The sequence below is a fragment of the Dreissena polymorpha genome, chromosome 4 (genome assembly GCF_020536995.1).
Source record: "Dreissena polymorpha isolate Duluth1 chromosome 4, UMN_Dpol_1.0, whole genome shotgun sequence".
Classification (NCBI taxonomy): Eukaryota; Metazoa; Mollusca; class Bivalvia; order Myida; family Dreissenidae; genus Dreissena; species Dreissena polymorpha.
In genome coordinates this window covers 145,068,939-145,091,648 of record NC_068358.1, presented here as the reverse complement: position 1 = coordinate 145,091,648, position 22,710 = coordinate 145,068,939, and the positions used below count along the sequence as shown (strand labels likewise).

Below are 22,710 nucleotides of genomic sequence, written 5' to 3'. Positions count from 1 at the left end.
TTCTATTGAGAAAATAACTTGTTTTGAGTGCTTATTTGTGGATGTATTACAAATATGACTTGGTAACATAAATACAAAAAAAATATATATAAATGAACACCGTTCGTCTAAAGTTGTGTGTTTCCAAGGGTCAGAGGTCAAATGGTTCTAGCTGAAACCAACGAAATACAGACCCATATTATGTAATATTCAATCCTTTATTTATAGCAGCTTCCTGTCAATTGCTCCTTGCTATTTCTTATAGGTCACTTGTATATAATAGACAATCCCAGAATCGATAAATTGACCGCCGCCATATTGGCTATCACGTGACCCGCCGAGCCTGACGGTACTGAAGAATTTGGCAGATTACAGCGTAATCATAGTAAACACCCGCTTTATTCCAATAAACAGTACTTTATGACTTCGCACAGTAGGATTGAAAACAATTGAAACATGAAACCAAGTGTCATATGTATCACATCGTTAATCAATATAAGTTAAATAAAAAATATATACACGATAGATTTATAAAATATGTGTCTCTGCAACAATATTCAGTGACAACACGTAATGTTTAAGGCTGAGTTTGCTTTTTAAGCATACCTTTCAGTAATGCCTTTGTATAAAATTTAATTATTTCTTTATGGAATAGCAATAGTCAATGGCAATTATAAAGGTTATAGAAATAACTTAAGTCCGAAGTAAACGTTGTGATTTGAGCGTAAATAGTGCCGGAGATATTAATGAGCGTAACTTTGAAAGATTTCAGGACGAGGTAGACAATTTTATTGAAAAGTAGATATCTGCCTTTGTTTAAGCCTGTATTATTTCTTATTAAATGCCGTACTTCTATAGTTCCGGAGGTACTCAATAAGAAACTTTGTAAGATTCAAGACCGAGGCCGACTTTTTTTTATTGAATAGTACATATCTTTGTTTGTCTAAACATTTTCAATTTCGTTATTAATATTTCCCTTGTGTCATTTTACAGGTAATATAAAAATCTATAGCCGAAATGAAGTTTGTGATTATAAAATTGGCCCAGAAATATTTATTAGCGAACCTATGTAATATTTCAGGTAGAGGCAAACTTTTTTAATTAAAAGTATGTATCTGGTTTAGTCTAAAACTAAAGTGCTTTTTAGCAATTTCATTTATTTAAAAATCGCTTTCAAGCTTATACAACAATCTCTAGCCGGATATGAATTTTGTGATTCTAAATGAACAAGTACCGGAGCTATTCAATTGCAAAACTGTGCACGATGTTAGGCAATGGCATTCTTTTTTTATTGAAAAGGATATATCAGCTTTTGCCTATAACTTTCTTATATTATTATTGAAATAACGTTTAACATGTAATATCAAAGTTTATAGTCTGAAATAAACTGTTTTGGGCTGTTCTCAATATTTTCTAAATTGATTTCATTATTTATTAAATTTTCTTAATAACATCTAAATTCACGATAAACATGTTCTGGAGCCTTAATTAAATAAACTTGAATATTTCCCATTGTGTTCTCTAGATTTCCTAAACATATATCTTTATTCAATTTTCGTTATAAAGTGTTAATTTACAATTAAAAAATAAAACACGAACGAAATAAGTGAGTTTAATCTTCGTTTATTATGGATGATTAATTTCAGCAAGATAAAGGTCTTGAAAAACAAACATCAGCGATACAGGAGCGAACGAATCCGCTCAAGGGAGGCGATGTCCCAGGTGTGGATTTATGGGTATGCACGTGACATCACATGTCTGCACATGTGTAGATACCGTAATTAAGATAACATATATCACGAGTCACCTTTTAATAACATGTTTAATGACAATCAAGACCTTATTCTCGCCAGTGACCTATACAAATAGGTCCATGTTCATGCTGAGTTTTATTACTCTTAATTGAATGCAGATGAACTTTATTTCTTCTAATTACCTAATAACTGGTATTAAAAAAACACGAACTATTATGTTATTATCGATAACAGAAACGTTTTAAATCTTCAAATATATTCGATCAAATCGTTTTGCCTTCTTGTTTTGTTCAGCGACCTATACAAACATATATGTCCCTTTTGTTTTCTTCAGTACCGTTTTAGAGGCGCGCCCGGGTATTCAGGGGCGGTAATCCGGGAGTAATCAATTTCTGGGATTGTCTATATGTAGTCCTTTATGGCAAGCGGTTCGACGCATAATCCCAAGAAACTAGGTTTCTCATGAGAACCTAGATTCTCAGAATGAGAACCTAGGTCCTCAGAATGAGAACTTTGGTTCTCATGAGAACTTAGGTTTTCAAATGAGAACCTAGGTTCTCATGAGAACCTAGGTTTTCAAATGAGTACCTAGGTTCTTGTGAAAACCTAGGATACCAAACGAGAACTTAAGTTCTCAGAATAAGAACCTAGGTTCTCGTGAGAACCTAGGTTCTCATAAGAACCTAAGTTCTATGTGTCTATGAGAACCTAGGTTCTCATGAAAAACCTAGTTTCTCATGAGAACCTAGGTTCTCAAGCGTAAACTAAGGTTTTCAAATGAGAACATAGGTTCTCATGAAAACCTAGGTTCTCATGAGAACCTAGGTTCTCATGATAACCTAGATTCTCATGAGAAACCTGGTTTCTTGGGATTTCATAAACCTAGTTTCTCATGAGAACCTAGGTTCTCATGAAAACCTAGGTTCCCATCATGAGAAACCTGGTTTCTTGGGATTTCATAAACCTAGTTTCCCACGAGAACCTAGGTTCTCTTGGAACCTATGTTCTCATGAGAAACCTAGTTTCTTGGGATTATACGTCGAACCGCTTGCCATAATTAACCTCCAGTTGTCTCCCATTGCTTGGCACACGCTGGCGGCATATGTGTAAAATGATAAGAAATAGGCGTGAAACCGTGAAATGTTACTCCCCAAGAACATTTTTTGAACAATGTACAGACAATGCTCAGTAATATTCTACGAAACTTGGATAGCGGAATAGTGTTCTTGAGGAATGAAATTAGCAAAGCAATCGGTCGACATTGGTCTGAACACGTTAATAAAAAATTAAACTGTTTATGAAAAACATCTTTAATTGTAAATATTATTTTGAGACTAAAAATTGAAACAATTTCAGATCAGTCGTTACATAATACATTGTTACAGCATTCAATTATTTTCAGATATTCAGTTCCCTTGTTCGGGCCTCAAACGACTGAACGGTACAGTTTTCTATTTTAAGTATGTCTGTGATATAGGTAGCAATCATTATGGTATGAATACAAGTTTTATCTCTATTGATAATGTGTAATAATGTATTATTCAATCGTAAGATAACGGCAACACTGCAAGAAAAACTTATGCAATAAAGACTTTGCAAACATATTTCAATAACTTGAGATATCTGCAAAAAGTAAGTTCTTAAAGGCGTGTTTTCAATCCGTCCAGTCCGTGTGTAATCATATGTGAACCCCATTGATCCTGCGCCCTTAATAATATGTGTCCCGTATTCCAAACGAGCAAGTTTACGCCGTCCGACGCGTAATTCTGAAAACCTAGGTTCTCATGAGAACCTAGGTTCTTTGAGAACCTAGGTTTTCAGAGAACAAAGGTTCTCATGAGAACCTAGGTTTTCATGAGAACCTAGGTTCTCATAATGAGAACCTAGGTTCTCATGAGAACCTAGATTCTCTAAAAACCTAGGTTCTCAGAGAACCTATGGTTCCCAAATAAAAACCACGGATATGGCAAGCAGTTCGACGCATAATCCCAAGAAACTAGGTTTTTCATGAGAACCTATGTTCTCATTCTGAGAACCTAGGTTCTCATGAGAACCTAGGTTTTCAAATGAGAACCTATGTTCTAATGAGAACCTAGGTTTTTAAATGTGAACCTAGGTTCTCATGAAAACCTAGGTTCTCATTTGATAACTTGGGTTCTTGAAGCCATATGCAATCTTCAAGCGAGAACCTAGGCTCTCATTCTGAGAACCTAGGTCCTCATGAGAAACCTAGTTTCTTGGGATTATGCGTCGAACCGCTTGCCATAGTCCTTCGGTTAATTAATGATCGAAATGAATAACTTACCAGGTACATTTGTTAGTTTTTTTCCTCAAATGTATTATAATAATATTAAAATAATAATCATAATCTCTTTATTTTCCGGAGGTAACTCATGAAGACAACACATTGATACAAAGTCATGCAAACAGTTTAACAATGGCAATCTTATTTTCAATGAGGCCTTCAAACAACTATTGTATGTATAATGCATTTCTACATTATAATGCAAACATGTAGACGTTGACGGACATAAGAGTACTGTAACAGTGTAATAGAGGTGTTATAAAAAGCAAGTATATTATATGACTTCTCTTAGTTTTCTCTTCCAATATTGAAATGGTCTCAAGGAACAAATATTTAATAACAGAACGTATTTAAGAATATAAATGTATTGTTGATTACATTTTCCCATATGCACACACTCTAACGCACGCACGCACACACGCACACACAGACCTATACACACACATACTTATACAATTACCATATCTTAATTAACACGACCAATAACAATAACAAAAAGTTAACAAAAACAGCCGCGTACATTATTGTACAAAGTCAGAGTTTAAAAACGTGGAATACATTATTCTTGAAATAGTTTACGATTGACAGAAGTGGCTGATAAACACAAATATTATAATTACAGAAAACAATATTCATGACCAGTGTTGTTCACAATAGGATATGAAATTACACAACTGTTATGTAGAATAGCCTGCACCTCCTTGCTTTATAAATAGTTGAAAAAGCAATATGTGTATCTGTTTGCAGATATTAAATCTACAGTAATCATTACAACACGTATGGAGGAGTATTTGACTTTTGAATAAGAGGAAAACAGAAAAATGTTACTACGCGTGAGACTCATTTTGCGCCTCAAAGAGGAAATATTTCTTAAGCCTATGTTTGAAAGTGGTGAGAGTGAGAGATTGCCGAATACTAACTGGTATGTGGTTCCATATTTCCATACCAGAGTAACTAAACGGCTTTTTTTTAAAGGTTTGTGTGAGGTGTTTTATTCGTCAAATCATTGTTTAATATCGATCTTAAATTGTAATCATTGTTTTTCACCAGTTTTATCAAGTTGTCAATATATGTGGGCGTTAAATTATAAAGAGATTTATAAATAATTATACCTGTGAAATATTTACATCTGTTTTCAAAAGAAAGCCATTGTATTTTTTGTGATAAATCAAAATCATTTATATTTAAGTCATTTCGTAATATTACTCTTAAAAACCTTCTTTGCAGTTTTGATATTTTGTTTATGGCTCTAGTATTTGCATTTTGCCATGTGACACATCCATAATCAATAATTGGTGTTACATACCCATTATAGAACATAATTTTCATCTCAGGTGTTAGAAAATATTGTATACGCCTGAACAGTGATAATTTCGAAACAAGTTTTGAACAAGTTATATCAACATGGCCCTTCCAATTTAAATGTTTATCAATATGGATACCTAGAAGTTTTTGGGTTGTAACATGTTTTATTTTTGAGTTATTTACAAACAAATTTAGATCTTCTGAATGTTTAAGTTTTTGGCGTGATCCTGTGGTCATGCAAGTAGTTTTATCTGGGTTGACTGCCATATTATTTATCATACACCAATTTTGTGACCTTAGTAAGTCGTCTTGAAGTGTGCTATTTATCATAGTTATATTATTCCTTTTACAGTGGATTGTTACATCATCAGCATACATGTCAGATTCTGATGTTAGTTTTAAGGGTAGATCATTCACGTAAAGTAAAAATAGCAAAGGTCCTAAAATGGAGCCTTGCGGTACACCGGAACTTATCATGCAGGTGTCTGATGTTACTCCATCTGCCCGAATTAGTTGCAGACGGTTTTGTAGATATGATTAAAAAAACTTCAAAGACAAATCCGAAAAATGATATAGTTTCAACTTGTGCAGAAGAATGGTGTGGTCTACTAAGTCAAATGCTTTTTTGAAATCCACAAAAACAGTTCTTATCATATAACCATCGTCCATACAATTTAACCATGAATCAACAAGTCTGATTAAAGCAGTTTGGCATGAGTGGTTTTTGTCTAGTATTCAATTTGTATACAGGTTTCTTTTAAATATTTATTTAATTTAATGGCTACATGCGTTTCAATTATTTTAGAAATTGTAGGTAATAAAGAGATAGGTCTAAACTTATTTGGATCATGTTTATCTCCTCCTTCATGGAGAGGTACGACACTTGCTAATTTAAGTAAGTCTGGAAAAATTCCAGTTGTAATTGAAGTAATTATTAATGTCGTTAGAGGTTGTACGATATAATCTTTGCAAAGTTTAAGGATATTAGGTCCTATTCTGTCTAAGCCACTACTTTTATTAGGATTAAGTTTATCAATTTATGTAAGAACTTCCATAGGTGATATATATTCTAAGTTGAACTCTCGATTACCCAATTTTTCATCTAAGAAAATTTTTAAATATTCAAAATTTTAAGGTTTGTAAACTGTTTTCTTAATTATATGAGATGTGTTAACAAAATGTTTGTTAAGTTAATTAGCCACAAGCTGTCTCCCACAAACATTAACATTGTTTATGTTTAATGTATTAGGTAAAATTGCTCTTTAATTTTCACTATCATTTGATATGCTTTTGATAGATCGCCACAATTGTTAATATCTTTCTTCTCTTTAACAGCATTATTGAAAAACGCTCTCTTATCTTTCTTAATTATGGAATTGCATTTCTTTCTCCATATTTTATACTGATCAAAATTGTTGCAAGCCTTAAATGTATCCCTGTTTAATCTAGCCTGTTTTATTTCATCTGAATACCATCGAGGCTGATGTATGCGCTTATCCCGCTTATTTTTAATTCGCGCATGCTGGGATAATACTGTGTTTAATATATTGTATAAAGTCGTTAGGGCCAAATTCTGATCATTTGCAGTTTCTATAATATTCATATCATATTGACCTAGATATAGTAGAAACAGTGTTTCATCAAAATGTTTAAACGATCTATAAGTTATTTGTCCATGTTCAGATATAGACTTACTTTTAAGTTTACAAAGGAGTGTACACGTGATTGGATAGTGGTTACTGAGGCCTATTACTGGAACGTTAACTTCTGATACGTAAGATATTGATGTTGTGTATACATGATCAATTATTTTTGATGACGTTTTTGTTACTCTGGTTGGATATTGAACCAGTTGTGTGAGTCCGAAATCAAGTTTTTTTGCCAATTTTGTATTATTAAATTTATTAGGTGAAGAAAACTCAATGTTAAAATCGCCAATCGCTGACCAATTCATATTTGATTAGATTTGTTTCTCAAATGAATCTTCTATCCAAGACTGGGGACTGTTTGGGGCACGGTAGATAAAGCATAGAAGATGTGATTTATTATTTTCGATAGCTACCTGTAGCCCAATAGTCTCAATGTCCGAGGATTCTAGATCAAAGCGATGGACATAGCTTATGTTCTTTTTTGACCTGTCTTTACGTTGAAAAACGAAGTCGTTAATTAATAGATCCGTATCATTAATTGAACCTGTTAAAAACGTTTCACTCAAACCAAATATATCAATTGACCCTGGCTCTCCCATTATAAGTTTGAGTTCATCTAATTTTGGAAGAATGTGTTGAATATTCAAACTTGCTACATGAATACCTTGTTTGCTGAAAGTAAAAACGTTTTTATGAATCAACAATTTATCTTTGAAATTATTATTCGTTTTGAGAGGAGGCATTTTCGATAAATCTACGTTTTTGATAACATTTAGATACTGGTATGAATCATAATTGCATTTACAATACAACGTACATGTATTTTTAGAAACAAAAATAGTGTCAGGTTGAATAATATAGTCACAATTTTTTTTTGCATTCAGTACATATATTGTTAAGTTTAAGAAATTGGTTTTCATGAGTAAATAAGTAAGAGTTGATATGTCCGTCAGTGTTTTCCTACCATAATCTGGGATTTCGGCAATCTTCTGTCGAGTGGTTTGCTAAACCGCAACGCCTGCACGGTGACCATCGTCCACGTAGCTGAAAGTTTTTATATTACCAAACAGGCGACCGTTGGTCTGGAAACGGTCTCTAATGCCATATGTCGCTCCTGTCCATGGTGGCCGAGAGTAACGTGTAGCGGCGACTTTGTGTGTTAATTCTCTCGCGGACGAATGTTTGGACTTCACAATTGGAGTTACCGTGTTGGTTGTCGAAACCAGTTTACTCGAGCCTTTTGGACACAGGTGTATACCGTCTTTGAAGTAAAACGGACGAATTGTGGTTTAATATTAATAACTATTTAATTCTAAACCAGGTTAATTTTAATTTGCAATTAACGTAATCAATTTACTGTATTGATAACTTGATTTATGTTATTATTTCACATAATTAAACGTTAGCTCATTCTGAAGTCATTTCAGTTTTTGAACCTGTTTGTGTCTGCCTGTATCAGCTTTGGGCGTCTGGTTCACGGAGTTGCTTCTTTTTTGAAAATCGGAATCAATGTAAACCTGCGATTTTAAAACCGGGCTGACTGTAAAGCTGTCATGTGAAAACTGAGTTCATTGAAAATTTGGTAATCAGGTACAGCAGGCAGTTGTTAAGTAGACTCACCGAGAAACTGACATTTAGTAACTAGACTCACCAAAGGGATGTCCTGAGGTGGTCGGGCGGAGTGTGTATCATTACAAACGGGCTTTTAAATTCGGTTTCGTGATGAGATTTGTTCTGTGTAACCAGATTAACTGCTTAACTGACATTTGGTAACCCGGCTCACTGTAAAGGTAACATTTGGTTACAAGGCTAATTGCTTAACTGACATTTTGTAACAAGGCTCATTGCTTAACTGACATTTGGTAACCAAACTCACTGCTTAACTGACATTTGGTAACCCGGCTCATTGTAAATGCAACATTTGGTAACAATGCTAATTGCTTAACTGGCATTTGGTAACAAGGCTCATTGCTTAACTGACGTTTGGTAACCAAACTCACTGCTTAACTGACATTTGGTAACTAGGCTCACTGCTTAACTGACATTTGGTAACTAGGCTAACTGCTTAACTGACATTTGGTAACCTGGCTAACTGCATGACTGACATTTGGTAACCAGGCTCACTGCTTAACTGACATTTGGTAACCGGACTCATTGCATAAAGATCTTTCAATACTTGCACTGACTATTAGTGATCATTACGACATTTTACGTTTTTAAGAAGCATATGTTGACATGCGTTCCAGTTTAGCTATGTGATATATCCGTATATTCAAATATTACCCGAAGGTCGGTCTTTTTCTACTTGATATATTGTCTTTAAAAGTTGCCGTCATTTACGTGATAACACATTATTTAAATGTGTTCTACTTTTTACCAAGCATTGGTCCTTTTACTAAGAAAGTCTCTTTAATTACAACAAAATCTTAAGACAATATCGTTTGGATATAAAACACATACCGCTAGACCCTTACATATGTTTTCACTAAGTTACGCAACAAACCGCCTGTAATCTTTCCCTACAGCGCTGTTGTCCCGAGGGGTCGAGCGGAGTGTGTATCAATTACAAACGGGCTTTTAAAGTCGGTTGTATGTAACTGTACTTTGTGATATGGATCAGAAGAAGTCAATAAAAACAAAGAATAGTAGTGAGCTGAAATCGTTTCATGATGATATGTGCTCTGTATACACGTTAAAAAGTTATCAACGGCGCTTGATATAATGTTCCATCGAAATATATTTCCCCAACAGTATTAAAAATCGATATTTAAGAACGTTAAAAACGTTAATGTTGTTAAGAAACGGCTTAAAGTGGTATCATTGTTAAATACGTTATATGTGCTTGTTTAACTTACAACGGCATCTTTCATCAGTTGATTTCCATATTTAAAGAAAAGTAACGATCATGACAGGACTCACAAACTGCAGTTTCCTGATCTTTTAACAGGTGACTTAACCATTGGGCCATAGGACCACGCAACATGGAATTCTTATGGTGCAGCAACAAACGGACAAAGCGGACACATGATAATAAAGTCTTACTGTATAATATTTTATAATGACTTTGGCGCAACGGTAGCGCGTCTGACTCAGAAGGTTGCGTGTTCGAATCACGTCAGGGTCACACCTTTTATCAAAGACGGTAACCGGCTTTACTGTAAAACTATTATTTGACATAAGAACTATAGTTTGATACGATATCGTTCAAGACTTTTATTTCTGTCAAAAGTTAAACGCTTTTGACAAAATAATGCCATAGCTTTCAAAGATGTCAAAATGTGAGTTTGGGAAAATATCTAAGTTTTCATGACGGCAACCGACTGTTTAAAGAGACAATATACAGTTTTTAAGAATCCCATTTTGGTATGCTTTTCAATGTGGCTATTGAATATCTCAAAACATCACCCAATGGTCGGTTGGTTTAAGAATTGTATATCTTACATTACAACATGATGGTCGTTATGTATTTTATTTATTTTGTATTGTTTTAAGAAGTTCAGTACATAAGCGTAATGGCATTACACACACTTCGCGATATTGCATGCGTATTATGAAACAACAACATAAAGCAAGGTGGAGGCGAAATGTTTTCCATGTATGTATTCAATATTGGCCTTGCTGTCGGACAAAACTGACGCAACATTTCATACGTCTTACGTGAAAGGAATATATCAACGGTAGCGCGTCTGACTCCAGATCAGAAGGTTGCGTGTTCGAATTACGTCAGGGTCACACTTTTTCTATCAATCATCACGCGGGCGTCAGTATTAAAAGCTTCTAAATGGCTATCGATATGATAACATTCCATTCTCTATTCTTACAAAATAAGTAAGAATACATGTGTATCGACGTTAAATAATGTTGTTTAGAAAATGGTGTAAAATTAAAACCAGCGAAATAATGTACGCGTATAAAACTGTATCAGTTGAATACGAGATTATAATAAAATAACATTATCGATCCTGGCAGGACTCGAACCTGCAATCTCCTGATCAGGCGCCTTATCCATTGGGCCACAGGACCAAGTGCCATAGCAATGTGCATTTCTAGATTTGAATCAGTCGCTTCAGCGATTCAAGTACCCCTAGTGTGTCCGAGTACAATCAAATGACTTTCAATACCCATTGATACATATCATATACAGTTACGTAACATATCCTCCTCCCGGACTCCTTCCCCTATACGCCTCTTTCCCGATGGGTCGGGCGGAGTGTGTATCAGTGACACACACACTTGTTAAGTATGTAGTATGTAACTGCACTTTGTGATATGCATCAGAAGTAGCAAATGAAGACTTTGAAATGCCGACGGCATATTTAACGGTGGATTATAATGTCTTAGATTCGCAAGAGTGCGCATGAATTAATTGATTTTTAATATTACTTGGTATCATAAATAACAAAAATGAACAGCTTTTATGTTCATCTAAAGTTTTGTGTATACTAGTATCTTATATTAACAGAGGGTCGGTCGATGTGTGTATTTTTGGTTGTTCGCTTGCGAACAATTAAGGTTAATTGCACGTTTTTAAGCCTGTTTTCTTAGGTACGATAAACCTGACAACTGCCGCATCCGCACCGAGAAAGTGTTTTATACTTTTTGCCAGAGGTTTCAGTTCTTCAACTATATTCATTCACAAATAGAAGCATTGTGCGAATATCGTTTTAAATGGAATATTTTTGAACGGAGCGTATATAGATAAAAAATCTAAAATCAATGAAGAGAATGTTAATGATTTATTAAAATAGTCCACTATTAACTGCGTCTTAATCACGTGATATTTTTGCGCAGCACATGTCATTCAAAATCTGAGGCCATTGATAGATACGGGAACATAAAACTACTACTGATCAAAAAGTATAGTGGGATATCGAGAGTCCAATGCATATCACGAGTCTGTTGCGAAACCTCGTTGATAGTGCTTGCTAGTACAGCCGGGTTAAATGTGATATGTCTGGGAACCGTGCTTTTGTTCTCAACAGGTAGCGGCGATATCTCATGTATTCTCAATTCCCGTGTGTTAATAATACAATAGTATAAGGTTAAGTTTTTTTATATTTATAGTTCTCAATTTATAAAACGTCGAACGTACGTTCACCAATAACTATAGTTATACTTTAGACAACAACAAACGGACTCGAGAGATTTTCAAATAAAAAGTAAGTACTTTAAATGAAATCGAGCTAAAATAAAAAGGTTTAAACTAATAACTGTTGGTCAAGTACTCCTTTCAATATCTAATAAGTCCAATGTATCACATATCCTTCGAATAATGTATGACCGAAATACAATATAAATCAGGTGCATTTGTAACATTTGTTTTCCTAAAATGTATTTGTTACTAGTTAAGTATAAACCGGTATAATTATAAATTAAGGTTATAAATCTAGTCCATCTTAAACTTGATTAATTTTCATATTTTGATCTATTTTTTACTCTAAAGCTCAGACTTGGTAACCCGGTTCACGGTTCACAGTACAGCTTACATTTGGTAACCAGCTCAATGTAAAGCTGATATTTGGTAGCCGGCTCAATGCAAAGCTTTAATTTGCTATCCTGATTAATACAGATGCTATTGAGAAGCTGGTTTTCCGTACATCTGACAAATGGTAACTAGACTCATCGTACATCTGACATTTGGTAACTAGACGCACCGTACATCTGACACTTGGTAACTAGACGCACCGTACATCTGACAATTGGTAACTAGACGCACCGGACGTCTGACACTTGGTAACTAGACGCACCGTACATCTGACAATTGGTAACTAGACGCACCGTACATCTGACAATTGGTAACTAGACTCACCGTACATCTGACACTTGGTAACTAGACTCACCGTACATCTGACACTTGGTAACTAGACTGACTGTTAAGCTGGTAATTCGTTATCGGACGCATTGTGGTGCTGTAATTTAATTTCATATCGATAGTTTGAATCGATCACATATTTTCAAAACAACGAGCCTGTAAAGAGTGAGAATTTGATTTTCTGAAATATCACAAGATTAAAAATGAAAATGACATATTAGCTTTCATTAATTAAAAAAAAATGGATTTTGGAGTTTTTACAATATCTTGATATCAGTGTTCATAAGTACAAGTTATTGTTTGAAGAAGACCATGTTGACATGTGTTTCACTAAGGATATTGAATATCTCCGTATCTTAAAACAACATACGAGGGTCGGCGATTTATGTATTTAATTTACTTGATGTTGTCTTAAGAAGTTGAGGTAATTAAAGTGATTACATTTACCGGTGATTTAAATTGTCCTTTTTCATTATAAACGGTCTTTTAGACTGGGTTTTCAGAAATGGAAAACATGCACCGCTTAATACTATTATATTTTTTAATTAGATAGTATCTCTGATTAAACCAACTTCTTAAGACAATACCGGTAAGATAAAAAGACCGCTCAGCCCTATTATAAATGTACGCTTAGATCATAATCTTTAAAACCTGTTGGTGAGTTGTGTAATGTTGAAATTAATGCGTTGAAGTTACGTAACAGATCGCCAGAAATTATTCCCTACACTGTTGTTGTCCTGAGGGGTCGGGCGGAGTGTGTATCAGTGACATACGGGCTTTAAAAGTCGGTCGTATGTAACTGTACTTTGTGATATGGATCAGAAGAAGTAAAAATAAAACTTTGAAAAGCTGATCAGAGTGAACCGCAAGTGTGTCGTGATTTAATCTATTGTTTGATACCGCTCGTGTGCAAATTCAATTTCTTGAAAGAGATGTAATGGGAACCGATAAAATGACGCTATGCTGACGTAATAATCACGTTATCCGGTAATCCAGGCTAAATATCTACCAAAAACATAGGTGCAGTAAATATTTAATGATGTTCATTATTGTTACAAATATTATTGACTCGATAGTTTTCAAAAAACCATAGACTTACGTCACAAAAAAGCGAGTGAAAACATAGGTATTCAACAAAACCTAGATTCATGATTTTAGTGGACATGGTGTTCTCATAAGCAGGTTTCAAAACACATTTTTATTAACTGTTCCCAAAAACTAGTCCCGTTTCAAGTTTACACAGCGAACCGAAATTATATTTTCGCTGAAATATTTTTTAATACTGCGATTCAATAATATTTGTCTACGTTATGTACCGTGAATTTTGAAAAGCTGTTTGAAACGGTTGCTTAAAACAGTTTGTTCAATATGTTTAATATTAAAATAAACTAAAATTAAACAAAAACGACTTTGGCAGCTTGCAAGTTGCAATCACGTGATCAACTGACAGGCGCCGTATCCACTGGGCTCTAAACGTCACAATAATGTTAGAATAATACGCAGCAAAACAAACGATGTAAGGTAAAATCGTAATGCTGTAAAAATAGATGTTTAAGAACTTTAAATAAAAGTGCAGGTTATAAAACTTCTTAAAGCAGTAGCAATGTAAGGTACGGTACATATACATGTACAAACTCAACCCGATATCTTAAATCAGTTGAATTCCATATTTGAAAAAAGTAACGATCCTGGCAGAACTCGAACCTGCAATCTCCTGATCCGTAGTCAGGCTCCTTATCCATTGGGCCACAGGACCACGCAACGTGCATTGCCTATGACATAATCAAAGCGCTGAAGGCACTGAAGATGTTCGCTATTGCATAATTTAACACGCAATTCATTTTTCAAAATCAATCGCAAGTTTGAAATGAACACACGCCATTCAACTTTATAAAGTGTGTGTCATAGCGCACGGGTCGAGTTTTGTGTGCACTTTTTATCATCCTTATTATTTCATAGAAATAACTTAGACAAAATAAAAACAACATGCTTTTTGGACGTTCTGGAAGCATTGAAAGTATGATGAAAATGGTAATGAGAACTTAATATAAAGAAAATTTGCAGTCACCATCATATTAAAGGAATATTTTTTCTAATATCAAATAACTATCTCACCAAGAATATAAATTCATAATGAAAGTTCCGTGTACAAAACTTTTGATTTTTGACACCATATACAAATTCAAAATATACAATAATCTGCGTATCTTGTATATGGAGGAATAAAGGTATATAAACATTGCTGTTTATGCTTTACTTGTTACCCGCGCAGTTCACACGGTGTCAACAACGCTGACATAAACATGGGTATAGAGCACTAATGCGCTTTTAGGCGTAGCTGTTTTACTCAGTTTTCATATTAGTGACTTTTACATAACGCCAACAGACACGCATTAATATTTTCGAATATTTAATAAGCTGATTCGAGATACAACCTCTGAGTTTTTGCTACATCACTGCGTGTGTGCTCAATTCAAAGGATGTAGCACTGTTCAGTGTAAGGAATTCCGGACTACTCTCAAACGACACAAATTGTGGCCCTGTTACAATTACGCGTTACAATCCATCTCGCAGAATTTCACTTTCGCCTCCAAGATGAGAAAACAATCATTAGCGAAATAGTATAGTGTCACGATAAGAGAAAATCGTTTAATTACCATACCAAAATGTTTGCCGTACTTGGTCAGCACGTCTGGAAATCATTCCTTAATGTGTGGATAGGCTGCCATTATTAACAATTTTGCTATTTTGAATTCAATTTTGTATCAAAAAGCATTGTTCTTAAATGTGGCATTTTCAATTCGCAATGAGATTTGTAATGACCCTCGTCATGCGAAAATGGGTCTTATTCCATATGCGCCAATCATATAAATAGCCCACTCAGTTATCTCTCCGTCTGGTAAGGAGAAACATAACATATTGAGTGATTTTATAGCGAACAGCATCGCCTACGCTTGCCGAAACGCATAAGACCCATTTTCGCATGACGGCGCTATTGACGTGTGATTTATATGTGTCGAAAGAAAACTGCGTTTAAATCAAATATCAACATACGATACATTTCGATAGTGAAGAAAGATACCCATAACAAGGCATATGAGGACACATATGAAGTGCTCTCCCGTAGTATATTTTTTATCTTCTCACACTAATGTGTGGTTTGACAATGCTAACACACATTTCATGCGGTGAATATGCAACTTAAAAGTGAAAAACACAACACAATAGTTTAACTTTTGTTTAAAAGTATTTATTTATTTAGAAAAGTAAATTGCAAACTTTATTTCAAAGTCAGCGTATACGCCGACTACATTTTTAGAAGATATTTATTGTTATAAATATATTTAATATAATATATTTAGTTGTTTTCGGTTTTAGCGATTATAAAGCATTTTCGAAGCTGCCTATAGTATGCCTGTAGTAATTGATGAACTCATATGTATGTCTATGTATTGAGAACTGCGAATATAAACAAGCTAAACCTTCTACTAACCTTCTACTATTGGGTTGCTAGCACCCGTAAATACAAAAGATCGCCGCTATCTGTTAAGAACCAAAGAACGTTTTCCAGAAATACCCGCTGTATTAGCATGAACGAGGTTACGAAACAGGTCATTCGTATTATTATTATAAATTGTTTGTTATATTCGGGTTTAGCGATTATGAAACATTTTTTGTTTTTGTCTATCGTATCGCTGAAGTTATTGTTGAACTTATGTTCAACGTTTTATAAATTGAGAATATAAATAAGCGTTAACGTTTTCCCGAATCTATTAATAGCCTCAATTTACGAATGACCTGTACTACGTCATTGAGGTGTATGTGAGAGCGTAACCTATTGCGTTGTTATCGCCCCTGGACTTTCCTTTGTTTATTGACAGGTGCATCTATTAATAGCCTCATATTATGAATGGACTGAGCAAAAATACTACGTCATGAAGACGCTGCATAAAGTGGACTATTTTATTCATTCATAAACAATCTCCTCCGCGACACGTACAATGCGATCATTTGTTTATTGATTCTTTTCTATAAAAGCACCCTTCGAAACTATTGCATTTAACACGATATTGATATCATGTTTCCGTGTGTGAATGAATATAATTGGAGAACTCAAACCTCTTGCATAAATTATACAACTCTTTCTCGCGCGGAAACGCGTAGTAAGCGGGTATTGGGCTCCTAGTAGCTAAGGCGTATCGACCTGAATTTTAGACTTACCACCTTAGACGGTCGCTAAGCGACCATCTAACAACGAAACAAAGGTGCATCGTGAAATCGCAATATTTACAATGTAGGTATTCAATATTGGCCTTGATAACGGACGCATTGAACGCATTATAGTCAAGTCTTACACAATAAACTAAGGCGACTCTGTGGCGCAACGGTAGCGCGTCTGACTCCAGATCAGAAGGTTGCGTGTTCGAATCACGTCAGGGTCACACTTTTAATCAAATAATCTGATATTTGGTAACCGGCTTCACTGTCAAGCTATAATTTGATATCAGATTGATAATTTAATACGATAACTTTTTTCCATGAACAACGTGCATGTTCAAGACGCTCGTGAAGAATTATGCCATAGTTTTCAAAGATGTCAATGTGAGTTGAGGAAAAATATCTCAGCTTTTATAACGACAATTGACTGTTTTAAGAGACAATATACTGATTTTAAGAAGCCAATATTGGCATGCGTTTCAATGTGGCTATTAAATACCTCAAAACATCGCCTAAGGGTCGGTTGATTTAATAATTGTCTATCTTTCATTATAAAATAATGGTCGTCCGATTTGTGTATATTGTTTATTTTGTATTGTTTTAAAAACTTCAGTACATTAGCGTAATAGCATTACATACACTTCGCGATATTGCATGCGTATTATGTGTGTATATATGTGCGATTGTATATATAAAGACGATGTACTTTGTATAAGTCTTGAATAAAAAATCTGTCTGTCTGCCTGCCTGCCTGCCTGCCTGCCTGCCTGCCTGTCTGTCTGTCTGTCTGTCTGTCTGTCTGTCTGTCTGTCTGTCTGTCTGTCTGTCTGTCTGTCTGTCTGTCTGTCTGTCTGTCTGTCTGTCTGTCTGTCTGTCTGTCTGTCTGTCTGTCTGTCTGTCTGTCTGTCTGTCTGTATGTCTGTCTGTCTGTCTGTCTGTCTGTCTGTCTGTCTGTCTGTAAGTCTGTCTGTCTGTCTGTCTGTCTGTCTGTCTGTCCGTCCGTCCGTCCGTCCGTCTGTCCGTCTGTCTGTCTGTCTGTCTGTCTGTCTGTCTGTCTGTCTGTCTGTCTGTCTGTCTGTCTGTCTGTCTGTCTGTCTGTCTGTCTGTCTGTCTGTCTGTCTGTCTGTCTGTCTGTCTGTCTGTCTGTCTGTCTGTCTGTCTGTCTGTCTGTCTGTCTGTCTGTCTGTCTGTCTGTCTGTCTGTCTGTCTGTCTGTCTGTCTGTCTGTCTGTCTGTCTGTCTGTCTGTCTGTCTGTCTGTCTGTCTGTCTGTCTGTCTGTCTGTCTGTCTGTCTGTCTGTCTGTCTGTCTGTCTGTCTGTCTGTCTGTCTGTCTGTCTGTCTGTCTGTCTGTCTGTCTGTCTGTCTGTCTGTCTGTCGTATTACGAAACAACTACATAACGCAAGGTGGAGGCGTTATGTTTCCCATGTAAGTATTCATAAATATATCGACTCTGTGACGCAACGGTAGCGCGTCTGACTCCGGATCAGAAGGTTGCGTGTTCGAATCACGTCAGAGTCACACCTTTTATCAATAATCACTCGATTAAAGGCTTATCAATATGGATATTGATTTGATAACATTCCATTCTTCTACTTTTACAAAATAAGTAAAAATACATGTATATCGACGTTAAATAATGTTGTTTAGAAAATGGTGTAAACCTGTGAATAATTGTACGCGTATCTGAAAATCAGTTGATTACGAGATTATAACAAAATAACAATATCGATCCTGGCAGGACTCGAACCTGCAATCTCCTGATCCGTAGTCAGGCGCCTTATCCATTGGGCCACAGGACCATGTGCCATAACAATGTGCGCTTCTAGATTTGTATGAGTCGCTTCAGTGATTCAAGTACCCCGACAGTGTCCTTGTACACCTGCATATTGTGGCTGATTTCGTCCTTAAAAATAACGTGTTATCGATTTGTCGCACTTTCGACCCACCAATACGAAGGAATGATACCTGCCATATTTGTCGTGATGGCGCGAATACATGTCTCCGCGCGTTGGCGCCCTTCAAACACGTCAAGCCACATATCAATCATTTCAAAATAGATTGTTATATAATATAAACGTGTCGTGTTGACAATTTTTTGTGTTAGCGTTCTTGTAGGTCTTCAAACCTGTCCATACACCAAAACTGACAGACATCAGTCACACAACCTACCTACTACTAAGACTACAGTAACCCCGTAATTGTACTGATTAATGTTTAGTTATACCCCCACAAACGAAGTTTAAGGGGTATATAGGAGTGAGCTTGTCTGTCAGTCTGTCGGTCTGTCTGTCTGTCTGTCTGTCTGTCTGTCGGTCGGTCGGTCCGTATTAAGTGTCCGCTCTCTAATCCAAGTTGTTTTCATCCGATCTTCACCAAACTTGGTCAGATGTTGTATGTAGATTATGTCTATGTCAAGTTTGAATATGGGTCATGCCGGGTCAAAAGCTAGGTCATGAGGTCACTTAGTGCGTTTTAAACATTTAGCATAAAGTCCGCTCTCTAATTCAAGTAGTATTCATCAGAGCTTCACCAAACTTGGTCAGAAGTTGAATCTAGATGATGTCTAGGCCTAGTTCGAACATGGGTCATGGCAGGTCAAAAACTAGGTCACATGGTCACTTAGTGCGTTTTAAACATTGAGTATGGTGTCCGCTCTCTTATTCAAGTAGTTTTCATCCGGTCTTCATTAAACTTGGTCAGAAGTTGTATCTAGATGTTGTCTAGGTCAAGTTTGAATATGGGTTATGCCGGGTCAAAAACTAGGTCACGGGATCACTTAGTGCGCTTTAAACATTCAGCATGTTGTCCGCTCTCTAATTCAAGAAGTTTTCATCCAATATCTTCACCAAACTTGGTCAGAAGTTTTATCTAGATGATGTCTACGCCAAGTTTGAACATGGGCCATGTCGGGCCAAAAACTAGGTCACGGGGTCACTTAATGCTTTTTTAACATTCAGCATGGTGTCCGCTCTCTAATTCAAGTAGTTTTCATTAGATCTTCACCGAACTTGGTCAGACGTTTTATCTAGCTTATCTTAAGGCCATGTTCGAACATGGGCCATGCCGGGTCATAAACTAGGTCACGGGGTCACTTAGTGCGTTTTAAACATTTAGCATGGCGTCCAATGTTTTTTGTTGAGACAACATGCAAAATAATCTGTGTCAATGCGGCATGTGGGGTATTCGTCACGACTGTGAAAAACGTCTGTGACAAAGCTCTAGTTTTGAGTGGTTTTGTGTTATGTAGTTCGGGACTTGGGTACACCCAAGTGTCATGTATTGTGACCTCCGACCGAACTCATTTACACCGGAATTGGGATTCCAACCTGGATAGCCTGAGTGAAACGCGAGAATGCAAATTGATTCTTCTGTAGTTAGACTCAAAACTATAAATAAGCTGGGCTAAAATAGCCAACCTGAATCGGAACGTTTTTTTTTCGGTTTAAAATATCAAATCTATTGTCACGACCATTTTATTCGAGGTTTACCACCTCCGAAACAGTTGAAAAATCATCTGAGAAAAAAACTTGTTTTAGTGAAAGTTAATTGAAAATCGCAATCAAATGACATTCAATACCCATTGATACATATTATATACAGTTACGTAACATATACTTCCTTGGAGTCCTTCCCCTAAACGACTGGTCGGGCGGAGTGTGTATCAGAGACAAACAAACTTGTAAAGTTTGTAGTATATAACTGTACTTTGTGATATGCATCATAAGTAGCAAATGCAAATTTCTTTGAAATGCCGACGACATATTTAACGGTGGTTTATAGTTTCTTAGAAGATGTCTCGGAAGAGTGCGCATAAATGAATTGATTTTAAATAGTACTGAGTATCATAAATAACAAAAATAAACAGCCTTTATGTTCATCTAAAGTTTTGTGTATATCTTATATTAACATAGAGTCGTCGATGTGTGTATTTTTGGTTGTTCGCTTGCGAACAGCTAAGGTTAATATTACGTTTTTAAGCCAGTTTTCTTAGGTACGATAAACCTGATAACTACCGCATCCGCGCCGAGAAAGTGTTTTATACTTTAGCCAGAGGTTTCAGTTCTTCAACTTTATTCATTCACAAATAGAAACATTATGAGAATATCGTGTTAAATGGAATATTTTTGAACGGAGGGTATATAGAAAAAAATCAATAATTAATGAAGAGAATGTTAATGATTTATCAAAATAGTCCACTATTTACTGCGTCTTAATCACGTGATATTTTTGCGCAGCACATATTATTTTAAATCTGAGGCTATTGATAGATACGGGAACATAAAACAACTACTGATCAACAAGTATAGTGGAATATCGAGAGTCCAATACATATCACGCGCCTGTTGCGTAACCGTGTTGATAGTGCTTGCTAGTACAGCGGGGTTAAATTTGATGTCTGGGAAACGTTTAATTTGTTCTCAACAGGTAGCGGCGGTATCTCATGTATTCTCAATTGCACGGGTGTTAACAACGCATTAGTATAAGGTTAAGCTTGTTTACATTCATAGTTCTAAATTTGTAAAACGTTGAACGTGAATTCAACAATAACTACAGGTATACTATAGACAACAACAAACGGACTCGAGAGATTTACAAATAAGTAGTAAGTACTTTAAATGAAATAGAGCGAAAATAAAAAGTTTTAAACACAAAACGTTTGGTCCTTTCAATATCTAATTAGTCGAATGTATCACATATCCTTAAATACGGTAATTTATGACCAAAGTATAATTAAATCAGGTGCATTTATTACAATTCCCTTTTCCTAAAATTCATTTGTAACTAGTTAAGTTACACCGGGTTAATTTTAAATTAATGTTATAAATCTAGTCCATCTGGAACTTGATTTATTTTCGTATTTGCATAGATAACACTCAAATGGGAAGTACGCCTAGTTTTAAATGTTATAATTTGCTGAAATCTAACTGAATATATTCCTTCAAGGCTTGGGGTTTCAGCGGATGAGAACTGCGTGTTATCTATGCAAATGCACATAAGAAGGAGTCTAAGATAGGGTTTTGAAAATTTATGTTTACACTTTGCATTTATCCTTACCAAAAAGAACGAAAATAAACAGACATTGACACACGTAAATTGTCGGAGATGTTTGCAAAGCTGTCAACTTTAAGTCATGTATCATTGATCCAAATTTAGTTCAGATTTATGAAAGTCTATCCATAATTGGAACTATAGGCAGAAAATATTAATATAAATGTTTAGATTGCCTAACTGACGTATATTATTACCTGTATTAATCAATTGCTTTACAGTTACAATGATTTTTAAACCATAAAAAACAACAAAAGATACAAATAAGCTGGCAATTAAATAAGCTTTAGAAAGGATATAATTACGAAACCTCGAAGTTCAATAAAAATGATCTAAAAGGTATTAGAGTGGGCATAACTCAGCTGTAACAATGAGCTTTTAAGTTTATAAATGAACTGCACTCCTGTCATATCTTGACATCTTTGGCACTGCACCGGGTCATATCATTTTTTCATCAACGTGTTGAATGTAAAGTCGAATTTCTCCACCAATACGAATTTTTTTTTAAGAAACCCTGGCGGATATGTTACTCGGGGACATTGGTTGATATCATTTTCGGTGCAAAAACTTGTTCACTGGCATACATTTAAAGAAATTTGTAAATAAACTGCTAAATAGGGGACAAATCCCTGCATCGC

At 35.5% G+C, this 22,710-nt stretch overlaps 3 non-coding genes across 3 annotated transcripts; 2 read left to right on the top strand and 1 right to left on the bottom strand.

The window, feature by feature from the left end:
• Positions 1 to 17,174: 17,174 nt before the first annotated feature.
• On the top strand, positions 17,175 to 17,246 carry Trnaw-cca (transfer RNA tryptophan (anticodon CCA)). Its single transcript has one exon. It is a non-coding gene; the product is annotated as a tRNA-Trp (tRNA).
• Positions 17,247 to 18,469: 1,223 nt separating this feature from the next.
• Trnar-ccg (transfer RNA arginine (anticodon CCG)) lies at positions 18,470 to 18,541 on the top strand. Its single transcript has one exon. It is a non-coding gene; the product is annotated as a tRNA-Arg (tRNA).
• A 208-nt stretch (positions 18,542 to 18,749) lies between these two features.
• Trnar-acg (transfer RNA arginine (anticodon ACG)) lies at positions 18,750 to 18,822 on the bottom strand. The gene has a single exon. It is a non-coding gene; the product is annotated as a tRNA-Arg (tRNA).
• Positions 18,823 to 22,710: the final 3,888 nt, after the last annotated feature.